This window comes from Peromyscus maniculatus, chromosome 20 (assembly GCF_049852395.1).
Source record: "Peromyscus maniculatus bairdii isolate BWxNUB_F1_BW_parent chromosome 20, HU_Pman_BW_mat_3.1, whole genome shotgun sequence".
NCBI lineage: Eukaryota > Metazoa > Chordata > Mammalia > Rodentia > Cricetidae > Peromyscus > Peromyscus maniculatus.
In genome coordinates this window covers 67079373-67086689 of record NC_134871.1, presented here as the reverse complement: position 1 = coordinate 67086689, position 7317 = coordinate 67079373, and positions in this window count along the sequence as shown.

Below are 7317 nucleotides of genomic sequence, written 5' to 3'. Positions count from 1 at the left end.
CGGCTGCTGGTGGCTGGGGTCTGTCACCCGCCAAGGTGGGTTCCCAATGCCCGCTTTTCTTTGTGGTGTCGCCGAGGAAAGACAAACTTGCTGCAGGCAAAGGGGATGACTTAACACTGCCCCTTGACCCCCTCCCCGCGCCCTCCCAGGGGTGTGGGGGTGGGGATGGGGAAGCTCAGGATACACTCTGTGATGAAGAAATCTGTCTTCTTAAGTTCGATTGTGCTGGTTTCTGTTTCTTAAAATCAAAAGCCCCAGGGTGGAGGGAGGAAAAAAAAATCAAAAGCCCCTTGAGTGAGAAAGTTTCCATAACTTAACCACTACAAACATCTCCAGGAAGCCTCCCCTCCCCGCTTCCCAGCACAGGCTGCGGCTGTGAGCACCTGGCTGTGGGATTTCTCAGCGACCTCTGGTTTTCCAGTGATTCCCCGGGAAGAGGTAGCTGGAAATGAGCTTATCCTTTCATCCCCCACCAGGGCTGGCCAAGCTTAGGGAGAGCTGCTTTGAAGGCAGCCTTGCAAATGACAATAATATTAAAATAAAGCACAGCGACCCCTCCTCCAGCACTAAGGGGCCGACAGAGAAGACCAGGCAGAAAGGTGCTAAGAGCCGGAAGTGGGGAAGGCTGGAAAAATGGCGTCTTCCGGACATGACAGGACCACTGTACTCCGGAGTTCCCTAGCAGCTGTGGTTACTTGCACAGGACCTGCTCACAAGCAAGCCTCTACCATGGAAGGGGGATGGGCTCACCAGCACCTCCCCCTAACTGAAAAGTTTTGACAATTCAGGGCTTCTAGGGGAGGAAGAGGCAGTTGTCTTTAAGGCTATGACCCCTGGCTGGTCGATCACCCTGTAGTGGAGGATCCTATACTCCGGAGTATATGGGTATCACAAACCGGACTCAGTGGAAAGAGACAGACAGAGACGCAGGGGGTGGGTCTGGAGGAATTGGGGGAGGGGTGGGGTAAATGTGATCAAAATACAGTGTATGACGCTCTCGAAGAATTAATAGAGGATTTTAAAACACAGTGGTCCCAGTTTTTGCATAATCAGACCAAGAAAAAAGAAAAGTATTCTTTCAGTCCCTTAGGGGTTCACTCATTATCAGTTCCCTCCTCCCTATCCACTCGCTGAGCTTGCTCTCTAGGAAGTTTTTTCTTCTCAGACTTGCAGCATCCCCTATCCCTTCCTCACTCTCAACTAAGAGAAATGTCCTCTATCCATGTCTCTCTTCAGTGCAAAGCCACACAATGGCTGCAACAGTGAATGCCCGAGACGGAGAAGTCTTTGGAGTTTAAGACATGGGGTAGACAGTCACAGAAGAAGGAAGCTCACTTCAGCGTGAGGGGGAAAGGGTGGGAATGACGTTTTCCATACGCTGTGTAAGTGTCCTTTCCACCTGGAGCCACGTCACCCTGAGTCACCCGAGCTGTTCCACACCTTCAGGTCACATTCTGACCCCACAGAGTTGGTATCCTGCCATCCCTGGTTAACTCAGTGCCGGGGTCCTATCCACCTTTTCCCTGGGTGGGACCTCTGGTCCCTGCATGTTCTAGTCCCTTTCTTGATGTCCTTCCTCATTTTGCTCTTGCTCCAACAGCAGCTGTAAAAAGTCAGTGTCTGAAGATGGGGCTCTGGTGTCTTTAGCCCTTGCACTAAGACTCTGGTTCTAACATCCTAAGTTATAAGAGCATTGTTTAAAAAAAAAAAAAAAAAAAAGCATTGGTTTTCATTGACTCCTTTCCACTGATGTTAAAAAAACATCCAAAGCTATTCTTTGTACGTTACCTATTTTCCCATCTCTTTGTGCCCGAGATCATGTGGTTTTGATGTGATGGTTCGCTATGAGTCATGCTAGGAACCTAGTTGACCTTTTAGTTTAGAAACTCCTGTCATTCCAGTTAGGGGGACGTTTTCTTGACTTGTTCTTCCCTTGTGTTTCTTTAGCTCCCATTTTCTCTCTCTCCTCTAATTCAGACAGCAGACCTCTTGGGCAGATCACTTACCTTTCTCCTCCTCTTCCTCCCTTCACCCTTCTCTCTTCCTCTTTGGTCCACTGTTTCTAATCTACCTCCCAGCCCTGGCAGTGACGTTTTGTTTCAGTGACGCACTTCCATTTGGACCGAAGTGAGACCTGTGCTAACACAGTAATCACCCGCCACACACGCTATCACCTCTGAAGTATTGATGATACGTACTGAAGCATCACTTGGTAACCATAAACACTTATCCTTAGTATGTGTCCGTTACAGTTTTTCTATTTTAAAAACAATGTGAAAGGGCTGGAGATGTAGCTCAGGGGTAGAGCACCTGCCCAGCACGAACGAGGCTTTAGCTTCAATCTTCAGTGCCATGCAAATACTAAAGTGTAAAAATTACTCATTGATACTTTCATATTTTGACATGATAAAATTATAAGATTCTTTTGGTGTACTTGGTTAAATAAAACACATGGTCAAAATTAATTTGTCCTGCTCTCTTACTATTAAGAATATGATATATTAATATTATATTAGTATACTCTAAGTACACACAGGGTGCATTATAGATGTACTAGACAGTGTCAGTCCAAACATTGATGACTCCTACATTCATCCTCATCCCCAAACTCTCTGAGCACAGACTTCTTGTGCAAACGCCTGCTTGACAGACCTGCTTGGTTGTATGGTGGACTCTCAAGCTTCACAGATCCCACCTGGAATCCCAGACCCTCCCCAACCCCAGTTCTTCCTCCCATTTGTTCCTATCACAGTGAAAGGTACCACTGCATGGAGCTGCTGCACCCTGGCTGTTAGGGTGACTGCTGACTGTGCCTGCCTCTCGCTTGACATCGCCACGTATCCACTGACACACGTGGAACCAGGCAGCTTTCCCCAGCCCCACCCGGCCAGGGCAGCAGCCACAGACCTCTGCTTCCCCCTTTGACCAGGTTATTTCTCTTCACAGCAGCCAGATGGTTCTGTTACAATCTTTAAACAACCAAATCACTCCCATCCTCAAACCCACTTACATCACCAAAGAGCCCAGCATCTTCACACCACATACAAGGCCCTCCTGGATCGGAGCACTGGCCCAGTCTCTGAACCCTTTCCAACCTTGGCCCGACACAATCAGTGCACATCACCTACACACATCACTGCTCCCCTGCAGCCTCTCCAACAGGTTTCCATTTTGGAGAGCTTGTCCTTCTGTTCCCTCTGCCTAGAATGCTTAACCTGTGGATTCTAAAAAGTCTTGCTCCTCTGTTCAATGAAATGTCACTTCCCAGAAAGATTTTGTCCCTTCTCTACAGCGGTGACCTCTGCCATTCTCTATACCCTGTCTGTACTCTAAAAGTTATTATTAGTCCACGGTGCTTAATACCTGGCCTTACATTGTTTATCTCTTTGTTTATTTTCTGTGTCTTCCACAAATATGCATGATTCATGTGAGTAGGGACTCAGGGTTAGTTTTTAATTCATTCCAGTTTCCCCAGCCTCTGCAACATTGTCTGAACATAGCTGGAGTTCGAAAGCTACAGAGAGGGGAGGAGAGGAAGAGAGAGAGAGGGAGAGAGGGGGGGAGAAAAGAAAGAAAGAAAGAGAGAAAGAAAGAGAGAGAGAGAGAGAGAGAGAGAGAGAGAGAGAGAAGCAAGCTTTGTCGTGCTTTTTGAAAAGATTTTATTTTGTATCCGTATGTGTGTCTGTATGTGAATGTGCACATGAATGCAGGGCCTGTGGAGGCCAGAAGAGGGCGTCAACTGGAGTTAACAGGTGTCTGTGAGCTGCCCAGCTTGGGCAGGGGCGGGGTTGTTAAAACCAAACTAAGGTCCTTTGGAAGAACAGCAAGTACTCTTTAACTGCTGAGCCATCTGTCCAGCCCCCAAAGTTACTTTTTGTTTTTTTTTGTTTTTTTTTTCGAGACAGGGTTTCTCTGTGTAGCTTTGCGCCTTTGCTGGGACTCACTTGGTAGCCCAGGCTGGCCTCGAACTCACAGAGATCCTCCTGGCTCTGCCTCCCGAGTGCTGGGATTAAAGGCGTGCGCCACCACCGCCCGGCTATCAAAGTTACTTTTTAAATGACAAAATAAATATATGAATGGACTGAACAAATCAGAGAGTTGAAAGCTGAGTCAGTTTTTTTGTTGTTGTTGTTGTTGTTAGTGGGGCAGAGAGTTCTGTGAGGGTCAAGCCAAGGAAACGGTCAGACTGGTACAGATCTAGGGTCCAGTGCTGTTCTGGGTGGGTGGAGGTGAGCTGCTGCTTATCGGCAGCCGGCTCCCTTCCCACAACCCCTCAGCACAGAGCAACTGCTCCTTTATTCTTTAGACTTATTCCTATCGGGATTACAGCAGCATTGCATATCCTTTTTTCTGGTCATGGATTATTGATGTCTTGCCAGAAAAACCACCTGCCCTGCTACTGTGCTGGGTCTGTTCTGACTAGGGTGTGGCATAGTATTCAACAGCCCTGCTCCTTGTTGGAAAGGATGCATGTTATGATAACATTCTGTCTGTACCTCCCAATAAACCAGAGATGATACTGAGCGATACTGCCTCTTACAGCAGCCTTAACAGTACATCAAACCCCACAGGTCTTATAGGTAGACCTAATTACCAAATTGTTTTAGTTAGAAATATGTGCTGACTACCTAGTTCTGCTCAGTGATCAATCTTGTTTTTTTTTCCAACAGCTGCTACTGTCGAAGGACCAGGTCAAAATACATTTTCTATAGCAGCCTCTGGCTCTTTTGTAGATATATTTTTATTTTCATTCCATAGGCAATATATTTTTATTTTAGGAATCTGAGGAAATACAGCCAAATAAATGGAAAACAATTAAAGCACGTGATTTTGCCCTACCTTTCACATTTACTGTAGAGGCTCCAGACTCACTTGAAAACATATATTGATGTGCATGTCACAGTACTAATAGATAAGCTGGACATTTTAATATCGAAGACATACAGGTTATACGCAACGGCATTCATACCTTTTGTCAGCTTATTTTAACCGTTCATATCACAATCACTATTCACAAAGCGTCTGCTACATGCATATCCCTTTGTTCAGTCTGGATGGAAAATGTGTACCTCACTGCTGGGAGACAGCCCCATTCTTCACAAAATGCAGCCCAAGCCACACCCCATGGCCACACACATGGCTCATAGAACGTTTGCAATTAAGAAGGTTCATATAATCCAAAAGTAGCTAATGTCTTTAAGACTCACAACAGGGGTATTTAAGATCAATTAAATATTAAGATCTCTTAAATATTTAAGAGAATTAAACAAAAATCAAATTCCTCAGTATCTAAATAAAAATTATTGCAGATATCTTCTAAAGTCCCTCTTCTCCATAACTTAAAGGTCATTGTTAACCCCTCTTTAAACTTTAATGTGGAGATATCTTGGCTTGCCTCCTCACCCCTTGCTTCTTTGTTTAAAAAGAAAAGATATGGCCTGATGGTGGTGGTGCACACCTTTAATCCCAGCACTCAGGAGTCAGAGGCAAGTGGATTTCTGAGTTCAAAGTCAGCCTGATCTACATACAGAGTGAGTTCTAGGACATCCAGGGCTACACAGAGAAAAAAAAAAAACCTGTCTCAGACAAAATAAAAACAAAAACAAAAAGAAAGAAAGACAGACAGAAAGAAAGGATATTTTAGGGGCTGGCAAGACGTTTCAGAAGTGAAACCTGAGTTTGATCCCTGGAACCCATGTAAAGGCAAGAGAAGAGAACCGACTCCCTAAAACTCTTCTCTGACCTCCACACCGGCACCACAGCACGCGCGTGCGCACACACATGCAAAAACACTAACAGTAAATTCAGTAATTATTTAAAGTATATTTAAGATAAATAAAACTGTAGAAATTTAGGGCCAGTGCCTGATAATCCCAAACATCATATTATCTATTTACTTATTTTCTAAAACAGAGTAACATTCAAGCTGGGCAGTGCACACCTTTAATCCCAGCACTGGGGAGGTAGAGACAGGCGGATCTCTGTGAGTTTAAGGCCAGCCTGGTCTACTGGAAAAACCAAAAAACCGAAAAACAAAAACAAAACAAACAAACAAAAAACAAACAAACAAACAAAAAACCCAAAAAACAAAGTAGCATTCAGAATTTTATTATTATTATTTTTTTTTTATGCAATGTGTAAGATCAAAGTCTGAGCCTGCACAAGCCAGGCAAGTGTTCTATCACTGCAGCCCTAAAACCATTTTCTTTTTTACTCAACTAACGCACCCCTTGGAACTTAATCCCCCCACCCCGCCTCTTCCTCCTTTCTTCCTTCCCTTTCCTCCTGTTTCCTTCTCTCTCTTTCTGCCTGCCCCTCCTTCTCTTTTCTTCTTTGTTTTGGCTAAGGAAGTTCTGAGGTAAAAGCACAGTCAAACATCTGACTAGCACTCTGACCAGATCTGCAATAAACTCGCCGTCAATCTGTTCTGAGCTTCTGCGTTGAGCATGTACGAGCTCTGAGGACCACCCTCTACAGAGAGATGGAGTGAAGCAGGGACACCGTGTGTCCACAGGCCACAGAGTCCCGCGGTCAGTTCCCTTTCTAGCTGTGATTGGTTAGTCCATCGTCACGTTCATGAAAACAAAATGTTTCTCCGAGCGGAGGATGAACGGTGTCTTGTCCTTCCCCATCTCTGTGTCTTCATCGTGTTCCCTCATCACCACTCACACCAGAATGATGCCGTGCAAGAGATATTTAAATATTTGGGATACAGATACAAATATTTGGGGGGGGGGATGTCAGGCTTTTGTTTGTTTGTTAGTTTTGAGACAAGGTCTCATGCACTCATGCAGTCCAGGTTGGCCCTGAATTTACTACGTAGCCAAGGCTAGCTTCACTCTTGTGATCCTCCTGCCTCCACCTCTCAAGTTCAAAAATGACAGTTCTGTGCTGCCATGCCCAGCTCTCTGCTTCTTCCAGAAGAGCAATGTCTTGGTCATGCAGGACCCTCTCATTTCTGGAGAAAGGAGGGGCCGGTGTAGATGCGGCTGAGCTCTTCTGGCCTGGACATGGTGAAAGCTTGCCTCCATGGAAAAGCTGCGCCCTTTGAGAGGCTTTGCCTTGTGTGGACGGAAGACAGGCTTTCAAGGTCAGAGTCTCCAGCGAAGAGATGACCTTGCAGTGCACACTCAGGAACGGAGGACTCCTGCATGTCACCAGGCCTGCCCTCTTAAGTGTCAGGATTGCTCACCTAGGGAGATGCCATGGCTGTCTTCATCTTGTCATTTTGGAAAGCTCTCCAGTAAGCATAGTGAACCTATTTACTCTGTCGTCTAAATGGGATAGCTAGAATCCATGAATAGAAGCTACGGCTGT